Source organism: Gossypium hirsutum, chromosome A07 (genome assembly GCF_007990345.1).
Source record: "Gossypium hirsutum isolate 1008001.06 chromosome A07, Gossypium_hirsutum_v2.1, whole genome shotgun sequence".
Classification (NCBI taxonomy): Eukaryota; Viridiplantae; Streptophyta; class Magnoliopsida; order Malvales; family Malvaceae; genus Gossypium; species Gossypium hirsutum.
In genome coordinates, this window is record NC_053430.1 from 11,968,934 (window position 1) to 11,984,186 (window position 15,253).

Here is a 15,253-nt window from a genome sequence, read left to right on the forward strand (position 1 = left end):
TTAGGATGGTTGCAAGGAAGAAGTATTACGGGGCAAAGTGACGAATGAAAATGAAGCTAGGGAGTTCAGACAGGTTATAATTGGGGCGTTTAGTGTTAACAATAACAATAAGGTGTTGAAGAAGAAATCTTGTATTGTATTCATCTTGGTGAAGAAGAGTATTTAATACATAAAGATAACAACTACTATTAACTAACTGTTAAACAACAGTTAACTAACTCTATTTAACAAACTAACTTCCTTTTAACTAACTTCAAAGCTACTCATGACATGCCCCGTACTTATCAGCTTTCTTCTCTTGAACTTCATGATCATTGGTCACCACTCGAAGTTGACTCCTAAACTTGCTGAATGGCCCTAGTGATAGAGGTTTTGTTAAGATATCAGCAATCTGGTCTTGACTGGGTACATGTCCTACTTGAAAAGATCCATTCACAACTTTTTCCCTTAAAAAGAAAAAATCCAACTCGACATGCTTGAACTTGGAATGCATGACAGGATTGCCTACGACTGCAACAGCAGCTGAACTATTGCACCAAACTAATGCATTGGTCTTAACAGGAGCACAAATCTCAGACAATAAGGACTGAATCCATACCATTTCTGTAGTGACATGGGTAAGACTTCTGTATTCTACCTCTGCTATGGACCTGAAGACTACTTGTTGTTTTTTGGAACTCCAGCAGATTGGATTCCCTCCAAGGAAAACACAAAACCTCGATGTGGACCTGCGATTATTAGAGTCGAACCCCCAACTGGCATCAGAATATCCTTCTAGAAAAGACTTTACAGATCAAGTGAATTGTAACCCATGACTTAGAGTCCCTTGCAAATATCGTAGGATCTTTTTTACAGCTTTAAAATGTGAATCCAAAGGTTTGTGCATGAACTAACAAACCTTGTTAATAGAAAATGCAATGTCTAGCCTGGTAATCACGACATATTGGAGAGCATCAACAATACTTTTGAAAATATGTTCATCTTCAATAGGGCTGCCTTCATAGGCTGATAGATGACAGGTAGCTATCATAGGTGTAGGGGAACCATTTGACTTGTCCATGGAGGCTCTTCGAAGTAAACCAATGATATATTTACTCTGGCTAAGAAAGATGTCATTCGGAGTATAGGTGAATTCAATGCCAAGAAAATAACTCAACTTTCATAAGTCCTTTAGAGAGAAACAATCATTGAGCTCTTTGATAAATTTTTCTATGGCCCGCGAGTTAGTCCCAGTGACAATAATGTCATCAACATAGACCAGGACATAAAGTAACAGAAATCCTGATTTATGAATGAAAAGAGAGTTGTCAGCCTTAGATGCTTCAAACTTGGAGTCTATGAGAAACTCCTTTAGCTTGTGAAACCAAGCCCGAAGTGATTGCTCGAGACATACAATGCTTTCTTTAATTTGCATACCAGTTTTTGACCATCTGTCCTTTGTTGCTCAAACCGTGGTGGTTGCACCATTTAAATGTCTTCCTGCAAATCATCATTCAAGAAAGCATTATTTATGTTCACATGTCTGAGAGACCAACCTAGTGAAACAGTAAGTATAACAACCCGATTTTTTGGGCCTAGTCAGAATAATGGATTCAGGACCACTGACCTGAGGTCAGAGAATTTTTTTGATATTATTTTATGTATTTTGACATGATTATAAAGGTGCATGAAAAATTTGGTGAATTAATTTTAGCGTTTGAGAGCTTAATCGAGAAAAAGGACTAAATTGCATAAAGTGAAAAAGTCCTATTTTGATAGCTAAGGGTGTCAAATAGCTAGAGAACCAAAATTGGGGGTCTAATAAACCCTAAAAAGAGTGCTTGGCCGGCCGTGGGGATAAGAATGGTCAAAAAGTCAAATTAGGTTGGTTTTGGTAGCTTATTTGACTAAAATAGAAATAAAAGAAAAGAAAAATGATATCACCATTTCTTCTCCACCGAAAATTCAGCCATTTTTGGGGTTTGAAAGCTTGAAAATTTTAGAAACTTTTAACCCTCTCAAGTAAGTGATTTTGATGGTCTTTCTTGATGATTTTTGTATTTTTAGAACCCTTGTTTCATGAGCTTTCAAATGAGGGGACTATTTTGTAAAATGGTTGAAAGTATAGGGTTTTAACATGAGATTTTTCATGTTTTTTTCTAGAATTTTATGGAATAAAATGAATCATGGTTGTGAAATAAGCAACTTTTATGAAGGGACTTCTCATGAAAACCCTAATAAGACCATTTTGTAAAATTTGTAAAATAGATAATAATGTTGTGAAATATTAGGAATTTTGGGTTGTCATAAGAGAAATAAATGGTCGGTTAGGCTTGGTTAACAAGGAAATTCGATAAAAATTGATTTTCAATCCTAGGGGTAAAATGGTCATTTTGCAAAAGTATAGGGGCAAAATGGTCAACTTGCCCAATTATGAATTGTTGAGTAGCTAGATTAATAAAATGATTAAATGTGTGAATTTTCATCATTATAGATGAAGAATTACAAAATTTTGGCCTAGACTGAGGAAAAGCAAAGCTAGTGGACTAAGCCGAAATAGTCCATATTTTGAATACCGAGGTAAGTTTTATGTTAATAATACAACTATATCTTTATGATGTGTAATTTAGTTGATATGGCCTAAATTGTCTTATTTTGAATATGAGAATACATATTGAGAATTTTACGTAGTAAAGACTTTTGTTGAACATTTGGAATAGACTTGGATATTTGTACCGTGATAATGAGTGATATGTGTGCTAGTGTAAGACATGTCTGGGACATGCATCAGCCACAGCATGAGAGCCAGTGTAAGACATGTTTGGGACATGCATCGGCATTGAGACGAGAGCTGGTGTAAGACATGTCTGACCTGCATCGGCCTCGTGACATACAAATTAGTGTAAGACCTGTCTGGGACATGGCATCAGCTTGTGGTGTGTTAGTGTAAGACCTGTCTGGGACATGGCATTGAAACCGATAGATGAGAGCTAGTGAAAGACCTATCTGGGACATGGTATCAACCTCGCTGTATGAAAGCCAGTGTAAGACCATGTCTGGGACATCGCGTTGGTATCTTAACCCATGTTAGGGCTATTGAGTATCCGGTAGTATTCCAAATGGTTCAACAAAAGGTTTATGATTTATATCGAAATGAGAAAAATTACGATCATGTGATGAGTGGTATAGGTACCCAATTGAAATGTATGAGATATGGGCTCAATGTATGCAATATGAGTTGTATTGGATGGTGATAAGTAAGTTGTACTTACATTTATTTATGGTACTCATGAATAAACTATGAAAGGTTATGAGCATATTGCTTTATGATAAGTAGTTGTTGTTTATTTTCATGCAACTTACTAATCTTTATGCTTACCCCGTTTCTTTCCATTTTCTTATAATGCTGTCTAATTAGCTCGTGGATCAACGGACGTCGGAGGCATTGATCACACTATTAATCGAAGCACTTGGTATAGTTAGATCTTTTATTTTGATTATGGCATGTATAGGACTCTGACATTTGAGTTTTGTGTCATTGTTAATTGGTCAAATATGTTGGCTTACTTTAGCATTTGATTCATTTTGTATAAGGCCATGGAAAATGGCTAATATTGAAAGTTATTATGTGAATGCAAGCTAGCCTTTCATGAATGTGAAATTGTTGGCATGGTTGAATATATGTAATGTATATGAGTCTTAACTATGGTTGTTTGGTTGAGAAATCATATTAAGTTAATCTTTGATGTGTTGGTTGATGTTAGATTTTGTTTTAGGATGGCAAAGGCTTGGTAGATAGCCTTACATTGTCCACACGGGTAGACACACGGACGTGTGTCTAGGCCATGTGTGACACACAATCAGCCCCATGGGCGTGTTGTTCGACCATGTGTCCCCTGCACATAAAATTTGCAAGTCAGAATGCATGGTAGTAAACACAGGTGCAAAGACACGACCGTGTGTCTCAACCGTGTAGAGGACACGGCCTCTGGCCACGGGTGTGTGCCTTGGCTATGTGCCCTAAATTGGGTGCTGACGTCAGAAACTAAATGTCAAGGTTTTCAGACATGGGCTAAGACATGGGCGTGTCATGGCCGTGTGAGAGACATGGGCCATAGACACGGGCGTGTGTCAGGTTGTGTGAAAACCCTTGTAAGTTCAAATTTAGAATTTAATTCACATAGGCATGGGACACAGGCGTGCCCCTAGATGCTTAGGTCGTGTGTGTTACACGGGCCATTAGCACGGCCATGTTATAATGACCACACGGGCGTGTTGCCCTTCCACACGGGCGAGTCTACTATTTCAAGAGTTATTTTTATTTAGTCGGTTTAAGGGCCCTGGTTGGTTCTAAATGGTTTCCAATGAAAGTTTGAGGCCTCGTAGGCCCACATTGAGTGGTTTAAACGAAGTTCAAAAGAGCTTTAAATTTGATCAAGTCTTGGTGACTCGGAAACAATTGTTTGCATGTGATTAAGTATGGTAATGCCTCGTGCCCAGTCCCGGCCTCAGGCTCGGGTAAGGGTGTTACAGCAAGTGCTAGAACCATTCTAATCGTTGTTGGCTTGACCACAGGACTAAATGTCTCTTGAAAGTCAACACCTACCTCTTGAAGATAACCCTTAACAACCAACCTGCCTTTGCACCGAGCTACTGAACCATTTGAATTCCTCTTCACTTTGAAAATCCACTTGCATCCAACAACTTTACGACCTACAATCAAAGGCATGAGATCCCAAGTGTGATTGGAGATTAAAGCATTATATTCTGCTTGTGCAGCGACAGTCCAGACAAGGCTTTGAAAAGTTTCTCCAATGGATGAAGGCTCCTTCTCAGTCAGAGCAGAAGAGAATATATTTGGCTTGAAAATGCTATTTTTTGAACGAGATTGCATAGAATGCAGATTCGCAAGAGGAGTAGTTATTGTAGGAGAACGAGACTAAGCAAGTACTAGTGGCACACTAGCCACTGCTGAAGGATCAGAACTCAGTCCGAGCGAAGGAGATTGGTCCCTAGAAGCCCTCATGACAGAAGAAGTAGCTTGAGGAGAGGCTGACATAGGCGAACCCCTAATTAACTCAAATGGAGTAGAGGACGTATGACCAGAAATAGGAGAATCCCTAATTAACCCAGATGGAGTAAAAGATGTATGACCAGAAGGAGAAGAACCCCTAATTAACCCAAATAGAGTAGATGATGTATGACCAGAAGAAGGAGTACAGAAAATCAGAGGAATATGAGAGCGTTGATGATTGATCTTGATGGAGTCCACATTTGAACCAGAAGAAAAGCCACTCTGAAAGGGAAACTGAGACTTATCAAAAACCACATGGCGAGAGACAAAGACACGACCATCTCAGCAAGGCACTTATAGCCTTTTTGATTGATACCAACACCAAGAAAAACACATCTCTCGGACCGAAAATGAAGTTCGTGTTGATGTAAGGGCCTTAAATACGAAAAATAGGCACAACCAAACACCTTTAAATGAGAATAAACAAGTTGAAGCTTGTAGAGTTTCTCATACGGACTGGTCTGGTGTAGAATAGAAGTAGGTAATCTATTGATCAAATAGATAACATGAGCAAATGCATAAGACCAAAACTCCAAAGGCATGGAAGACTGAGCTAACAGAGTCAACCCCATGTCAACTATCTGTCTGTGTTTTCTTTCATCAACCCCATTCTGCTTGGACTTGAGAAAATACTGCCAAGTATACCTGCTATGCATATCTATAAACAAAACATAATAAGAAAAGCCATTCGATTGCACATGAGCTGGTCCCCAAACATCAGACACTACAAGTTCAAATGGGGAAGAGTATAGTGTTTGTGAAGAACTATAAGGTAATTTATGAGCTTTGCCTAGTTGACAAGTTGTACATATGTTGGGCAAATCGTTGCATGTGAAAGAAACATTACAAGTATACAAAACATTAGCAAGAGTGTTGAAACATGGATGGCCGAGTCTGTTATTCCATAATGTAGGAGAAAAAGAAACTTGAGCAGTGTATAGAAGAGGCGATCTTGGCTTTGAAGCAACAACACCTTGGCAGAACGTGACACATCAAATCTATAGAGTCCATTATGCATGTGGCCCACTAGCAGAGTTTTCTTTGTCTTTATATCCTTCACAAAACATAGAAATGGGTGAAATTCAAAATAAACAGCATTATCTCTTGCAAATTGTCCTACAGACAGCAAATTCTTGTATACTGGAGGGACATGTAGAACAGTTTGGAAACGTAAGAGCCTAAAGCAAGCCAAGAAGTTAGAAGAGCCTATGTGAGCTATGGATACAAAATCACCATTGCCTATAGACACCTGACTTGTACCTGTGTAGGGGGAAGCAGTTGTGAGATTTTCCATATCAGGAGTGATGTGATTTATTGCCCCAGAGTCGGGATACCAGGTCTGGTCAGTTAGAGAAGAAGCAGGAGCTCGAAGAGGTAACTGATTGGACGAAGTCTGAAAAAATGAACCACAGCGATGAGACACAAGTGGACAAGTAGGAGCAGTAGAAGAAAAACCCTGGCCATGTAGCTGATGATAGTTAACTGTCATCGAATTAGTGGAACCAACTATAACACTCCTTACCTGTATCCGACGCCGGGACAGGATACGAGGCATTACCGGACTTAAACATACACTTACATGTAAAACTAGGAAATAAAATTTCAACCAATTCAAAAACATTCAAACACATGCATATCGTCCCTTATACGAGCCTACAAGGCCCAAAACACACATCGGAGGTGGTTCGGCACTAAACCAAGAACTTTTAAAAATTTTACAACACTTAGAGAAATTTTCCATGATTAGAGAGTCACACGCCCGTGTGGATTAGGCCGTGTGATCACACATGCCCGTGTGGTTTGGGACACGCCAGTGTCCTCAGCCTGTGTAACTCTCTGTTTATGACGTCAGCACCGAAATGGGGTCACATGGCCAAGTCACAGCTCATGTACCAAGGCCGTGTTCCCACACGGCTGAGATACATGGCCGTGTCTCCGCCAGTGTGGCCAACACTAAGGCTACTTTTCAAGCCTTGGTCAACCATAAACCCTCACACATTTATACAACATCAATGACTTATAACATGGCATCCATTTAACGATTAAACATATTCAATTAGGCCACAAACATAACATTTGCATTTCATGATTCATATGCTTTACATACTCATTTTATACTAAGTTAAACACACCAATTCACAATCATTTGGCGTTGTCTATTATGATATCACTTATACTTTTATACCATGGTTACAATCCTACCTAAAGATTTCAACTTAATCATCAAACATTCATATTCAAGGCTAGCTCATAACTTAATGAAATGCCAACATATTTCACATGCATAGAATAACACGCTTGTCTAAGACATTGCACACCATATCATACATTCATCAATACCAAGCCATCACAACATGCACATCATCAAGACATTAGATCAGTCATGCAAAATCAATTAGGTATACAACCCAATGATCAAATATAAGCCATATCTCATGGCTCTATAAAAATGAATCATTATAAATCAACTCAATTGGCCAAATCATGAAACAAATATCATAAAGTACTAAGTCTCTATACATGCCACTCACTTCAAAACACTTAAGGTTTATTAATACCCCAACTTGATAATTTAATAGTGTGATGCTACCTCCAACGATCTCCAACCCCGAGCTAACCTAACAACACTAAAGAAATGGAAAGGAGAGGGTAAGCTTTATAGCTTAGTAAGTCCGTACGAAAATAATAATAAGCAATTTATTACCTTGCTTTTGCCAAATTCTTACAACATATTCTCAAGCTAACATAACCGAAGTTGCACATAATTCCACTATTTGCTCATATTCCAGTTAAGCTATCTACTCGAGTCATAGTCACTAAATTATTAATATCTTGAGCTACAGAAATCCAAATTAAGATCCGATAATTTTCTCTGAAACTAGACTCACATATCTTCCTACCATAAAATTTTCAGAATTTTTGATCTAGCCAATAAGTACAGTTTATTCTTTAAAGTTCTCCTATTTTGCTATTTGATAGTTCCAACCCCTCTTCACTAAAAATTAATTATCTCCTTATACGGGATTTGGATGATGTTCCCGTTTGTTTATTTTAAAAATATGCTCATTAAGTATTTTAACATATAAATTATAACCATAATTATTCTTGTAAAATTTTTAGTGATTTTCCAAAGTTAAGACAGGGGAGCAGGAAATCACTCTGACCCTATCTCACAAAAATTCAAATATCTTATAATATTAAATTCTTTTGCTTACAGCGTTTCAACATGTCGGACTACTGCTGCTGTCCAAAATTGTTTTAGTGCAATATGATGATAACTATCATAAGTTCATTTTCAACTAATCAAGAACTCACCATATCATGGATTCCATGTTCAATTACACAATGTAAGTTAGCATGATATTGCAACAAAATTCATAATCATAATTCATACATCTTCGCTCACCGAGGTCTCGACATTTCATAGTCTCAATAACCATAAGCTTAGTGTTTATACCTGTACCCTTTCAACACTTTTCACATATTACTCCACTTCTTAACCATAATCTTGAATGACCCGTTGAACCACGCAGAATACTGAAGGACGTTCTGAATCATCATACACCAAATAAAGTACCAAAGACATGTCCTATACATAGTCTTACATGGATCCACATGTCGACGTCATATCTCAAATATGGTTTATATGTCTCATATCGGTGCCGATGCCATGTCCCAAACATGGTCTTACACTAGCACACATGTCATCATCAATGCCATGTCCCAGACATGGTCTTACACTGGCACACATATCAACACTGATGCCATGTCCCAGACATGGTCTTACACTGGCTCTCATCTCAGATGCCGATGCCATGTCCCAGACATGGTCTTATACGGGATCTCATTAACCATGGTGTCATGATATCTGAATCCTAAGCATTCCTCAGGGTTCCCCAAGATTTCTGAAATACAAGGCTATCATCAAGATCCCATTGAATCATCACAAACCAATTTCATTAAGGCATACATACAGATATCATATGATATCAAATGTTAAACACATAATAATGGAATTGTTGAATTACTTACACACAACTTACAATTCATGTAATATCAAGCATTAACATTCAAGTATAATATTGCATTATTATTATCACACGAACTTACCTCAATACCAAAAATGGTGAAAAAGGACTTAACCGTCAATTTCTCGTTTTTCCCCCGTTCTAGGTCCGAACCTCATTTTCTTTGATCTATAATATCAAATTTAGTCCACTTATTAGTCACATTAGTAAATTTTATCCAAAAATCATACTATGGAAAATTTATGTTTTTGCCCCTAAACTTTATCATATTTACACTTTTGCCTCTAGGCTCGTAAAATAATTTTCATTCGATTTCTTTGTACTTTAAGCCTAGACGAACAAATTTCATAACTACATCAGCCTCAATTTCCAATAATTCATACTTTTATGAAAAAATTTATAACTTTTACAATTTAGTCCTTTCATGCATTTTTACCGAAAATCGCTTAGTAAAAGTCGTTTCTCTAACCATAAACTTGCATAATCTACCATTAAACATCAAAATACACACATATTTATCATGGTTAAAAACCCTAGACTTCAACCATATCTCAAAATATTGGTAGAAATAGATAGATCGAGTGATAACGACTTCAAAAACGTAAAAATCATTAAAAGCGTGGCTAGAATGGACTTACTATGGAGCTTGGAAAGTTTGGAAAACCCTAAATATGGTCTTCCCTTTAGCAATTCGGCCATGGCATGAAAAATGAAGAAGATGACATTTTTTTCTTCATGTTATTTTGGTTTTATTAGCTAAATTACTAAAATACCCTTAATGAAAAACAATTTAAAACATACCTAACCATGTCCATTTTTTTTCACAACTCAACTAATGGTCTAATTACCACATAAGGACCTCCAATTTAAAATTTCATAACAAGGGACACCTCTAGCATGTAGAACTCAACTTTTGCACTTTTTACAATTTAGTCCTTTTAACCAAATTGAGTGCCCAAACATCAAAATTTTCAAATGAAATTTTCAAAAAATCATCCCGTGAATTTTTAGACCATAAAATATAATAAAAATAAATTTTTTAAAGTTGGATTTGTGGTCCTAAAACCACTATTCTGACTAGGCCCAAAATCGGACTGTTACACCAACACCAGAAAAATTTTCATCAAACCTATGATAACAGGTCTGATCCATATGTCCAATCTTTCCACATAATTGAAATTGTGGTCTAGAGCATGACCAATTCCGACCATTCCCACGAGCTTTACCATGAGACCAGCCACGGCCTTGCCCTCTGTTAACTTGCTTATGTTCCTAAGAATATCAATTTGACTCAGCAAGTTGTTTCGAGCTATTTCCTGTATCTTGTTGATGAAAAGCCAAATTGTCTTGGCAAGGAACTTCTGTCAATAGAGCCAGTTGTCGTGCTTCGCAATCAAGCAACATTTCAGTCAACAAATCAAGAGATAGAGGAGTTGCGGAGGCAAATACCCGAATAGACTCAAACTCAATCGAAAGACCAGCCAAGATAACACTTACTTGCTCTTGTTTAGAGACAAAACTAGCAGCAGTCAGACTATTACTAAGATTCTTTACCTTGGATACATATTCCTTGATTGTAAGATTTGCTTTCTTGAGCGAGTATAAGTCATGACGCATACTTGAGATCTTAATATTGGATTTGGCACTGAACTTCTTTTCAATGGTCGTCCAAATATCAAAGCTAGTCTTGGCAGTTGTGAGATGTACCAAGACATCATCTGTGACAGTAGACAATAGCCAAGAAGCTAGAAACTTGTCTTACTTCTTATGAATGAGGAAAACTAGATAACCAAGTTGCTAACTTTCGATTCTAGTTATGAACAGAAAAGGAGGAAGGACTGTGCCCAGTACAAATCCCTCGAGACTATAATCTTTAAGAATCAACAAAAGTTAATGCTTCCATAAAAGAAAGTTGTGTTCAACAAGCTTGATGGTGCCATGTTTGGAGAAATAATGAACTATTTGTGTGCAAAAGCTGCCACGCCCTTGGGAATGAACCGCTTCCCCAGTGTTGGAAGAATGACGGGGCGTATCAACTATTGGTACAACTTCGATAGCCATAGAGAGAAAAAAATTTTACACCAAGAAAACCGTGGCTCTTGATACCATGTTAACGACAACAATAAGGTGTTGAAGAACAAATCTTGTATTGCATTCATCCAGGTAAAGAAGAGTATTTAATACATGAAGATAGAAGCTACTATTAACTAACTGTTAAATAACGATTAACTAATTTTGTTTAACAAATTAACTTCCTTTTAACTAATTTCAAAGCTACTCATAACATTTAGGAATGTCGACATGGTGAACCGTGTAGATTTCATACCGATTTTGCATTAGTTGGGGGTAAGAAAAAAATGTGAAAAAGTTGGATGAATTACTGCAAAAGTTGGTCGACAAGCATCGACGGATGAAGCAAGAAAAAAATAACAATGGTAGTGTGATAGATCACCTTCTTAACTTGCAACAATTTGATCCTCATTACTACACCGATGAAATCATCAAAGGCCTAATGCTGGTTAGTTGAACTCTTCTTCTTTCTCTTCAAGTTTCATTGTTTTCAAGAATAAAAAAGAAAGCCAGAGACCAAAAAATTCTACTTTAAAATGTTGTATCATTGCAACATAAGTTCAAAACAAGAAATGCCATGTTTATATCTATCACCATGTTAATAATATACAGGGGCGACAACAGGACCTGGCAAGCTCACCAACCCCCTAAAATGGGAAATTTAAGTTTTGACCCTTTAAAACATGTGAAATTTAATTTTAGTGCATGATAAAATTGTACTTTACCACCAAAAATGATAAAATTTTGAATTAATACTTTAAAAATTTTAAAAATATAAGCTATTAAAATAATAAAATTATATTTTAACTCTCGTAAAATTATATCCCTCAAAAAATTTTATAACTTCGACTTTGATAATATACTTGAAGATCATCCGGGTCTTAATACTAGTAGTAACTGATGCAACATCAATGACCATAAAATGGACAATGTCCAATTTATTGAGCCACCCAAAAGTATTGAAAAAGGCTCAAGCTGAAATAGACACTGAAATAAGGAAAGAAAATCTTATTGATGAACCCAATGTTTTGAAGTTAAAGTATCTTGAAAGTATTATACTAATGGCTAAAAGAAAGGGTGTCCCCTCTTCTAATTCCACATGTACGATTACATCATAGGCAGATACAATGTGTTGCGCTGCACAATCGTGTTGGTGAATGTGCGGTCCACTCATAGGGACTCACAATTATAGGATGATTTCACAAGTTGTAAGCCAGAGAAGTTTGGAGAATGATGATTCTCAATCTCACAAGATAATGCCAATTGGGTTAGGAAGGAGAGCACGTCTAAGGTCAGGGCTGGCTCAGTGATTAGTTGGGTTAACCCTTGGGTCATTGATACAATGCTTTGAGTGGGAAAGGGTTGATGGTAAGGATATTGATATGACTAAAGGTACGGGAGGGGCCATGACTAAAGCTCACCCATTGGACCCATTGTTAATAAACTCATAAAGCTTTGATACTTTTATAAGTAATTCTTTGTAATTATGTTCTTCTTTTTCTTCTTTTTTCGATTTGATACTTAAACCTGTCAACTGTTATGCAAATTACTTCAAAACACTAACAGTGATAATTTGTTTATGAGAGTAAAAAATAGTTAACGTATGATCAATATGTGGCAAATGATATAGAATTTAATGTAATAATAATTACATTTATTTGGAGTTTTCTCTTTTACGCTAACTATATGTTCAAATTTTACTTTTTGTTAGGGCTAACATTACTTTGATTGTTGGTGGAATGAATGATTTAAAAGAGAAGCATGACTTGATCTTCACAAAGTTGTAATTCCATAAAAATATCGTTAATATAAAAAAATTCATGTTCAAAAATTATGATTCAAGTTATACTTAATAAATGGATATTGAAGAAGAAAACAAGAGTTTTAATAACCCAAAATAAAAGAAATTCATTATGTTAAATTAAAAAATTTTAAAAAATAAATAAATAAAGCTTAAAGTAATTTAACATTAATTATTTTTTCTACCTCATGAAAAATAACATTACTAATATATTGAAGTAATTTGTATAAGACTTAAATAATTATCAAGTACCAAAAAGTTAATATCAACTAAAACGAGATATATTTTCAGTGGAATCCAAAAAAATCCAAAATTAATCAACGAGTGATATTAAATTTTGGAAAAACAACCTTTGGATCATGCGATGTCAGATTTTATGGGAAATGGGGGTTGTCTTGCAGCCCTTTCAACCGGTTAAAGCTTAAAAACAACATTCATATTTGCAATTGTGTCCTTGTACTTGATAAAAAAAATTATTTTCCAATTATTGTCCTTCGATCCTTTTGAGTGGGAAAGGGTTGTGATGGAGAAAAAGATCCCAGCCGACCAAGTAAACAAAAAAGAGTCAAGAGAGTAGGCCTAAGACCCGGCTTAGAACAGCAGCTAGCAAGAAGAATGTTATTACAAGTTAAGAGGGTAGCGAAGACTTGCTGACAGACCACAACCTCCGGTATATATTAGTCATATAGTTTTAAATTAATTTCTTGTTAGTCAGTTAGTAGTTATTTTTCTGTTACTTTCAGTTACTTTCTTTCCTTGCTTGTATATAACAATACGTTAGCATCCAATAAACTTGAGAAGTTTTCTTTTATTATTCTACATGGTATCAGACGTTATTTTTTGCTTTCTCCATAATCTGCATTCTTGATTCCCTTTTCTTCCAATGGCATTTCATGATACTATGCTGCCTTCTAGTCCATACTATCTTCATCCAAATGAAAACCCAGCTTTGGTTCTTGTTTCTCCCGTCCTATCAAGCTCGAATTATCATTCTTGGTCTCGAGCTATGACAATGGCACTTTTATCCAAGAACAAGCTCCAGTTTGTTAATGGCACCATCACAGTTCCGCTTCGAACAGACCCTCTTTACTCAGCTTGGGAACGATGTAATACTATGGTGCTTTCTTGGTTGCACCATTCCATCTCACCTTCGATCATGAACAGTGTTCTTTGGCTTGATTTTGCTTCTGATGTTTGGCGCGATCTCCGGGAACGTTTTTCTCAGGGAGATGTTTTCCGCATTTCTGATCTTCAAGAAGAAATCAATTCATTCAAACAAGAAGATCGCTCAGTCACTGATTATTTTACTGAGTTAAAGATCCTCTGGGATGAATTGATGAATTTTAGACCAATTCCAGTTTGTTCTTGTCCCACATCTTGCTCTTGTGGTGTTTTTGCTACTCTTCAAAAGTATCATGATAATGATTATGTGATTCGATTCCTTAAAGGTCTCCATGATCGTTTTGCTACTGTTCGTTCTCAAATCATGCTCATTGATCCGTTGCCTACGATCAACAAAGCGTTTTCTTTGGTTATTCAACAAGAACGTCACCTACTTGCTGCTGGCTCTTCCCAACTGTTTGTCAGTAACACATTGCGCCAACATCCTTCTTCAAGGAAATCTCAGCCGAAATCGGCTTCTGACTCACGGCAGTGCACCTTTTGTGGCAAATCCAGGCATACTGTTGATACATGCTATGAGAAGCATGGTTATCCACCTGGTTACAAGTCTCGTGGTCGGACTTCTCGTGCACACGCAGTACTTACTGATGGTGAGGCACCATCTTTGGACGCTTCACAGTCTGTTGCTATTTTGCCACCTGATTCTCCTATTACTTTGACACAAAATCAGTTACAGCAGCTCCTTACATTGCTTCCATCTTCTACCTCCCATACTCATGTTACCAATACCGCCTCTTCTTTACCTTTACAGCCTTCTGTATCTTCAGGTAACCTCTTTTCTTTTCAACCCCACCATTGGATCATTGATACTGGTGCAACTGATCACATTACACACTCTTTATCTTTTTTTGCCTCTTTTCATTCCATTAAACCAGTATATATTAATCTTCCAAATGGTACCAAAGTTTGTGCTCGAATTTCTGGTACAGTCATTTTTAGTAATAGCCTATACATTACTAATGTTCTTTATGTTCCCCAATTTACTTTCAATCTTTTATCTGTAACCAAACTCACTGCTACACTACCTTGCTCTTTTTCTTTTCACAAAACTTATTGCTCTTTAGAGGCCCTTCCATCTTTGACGATGATTGGTACAGCTAAAGTTCTACATGGTCTCTA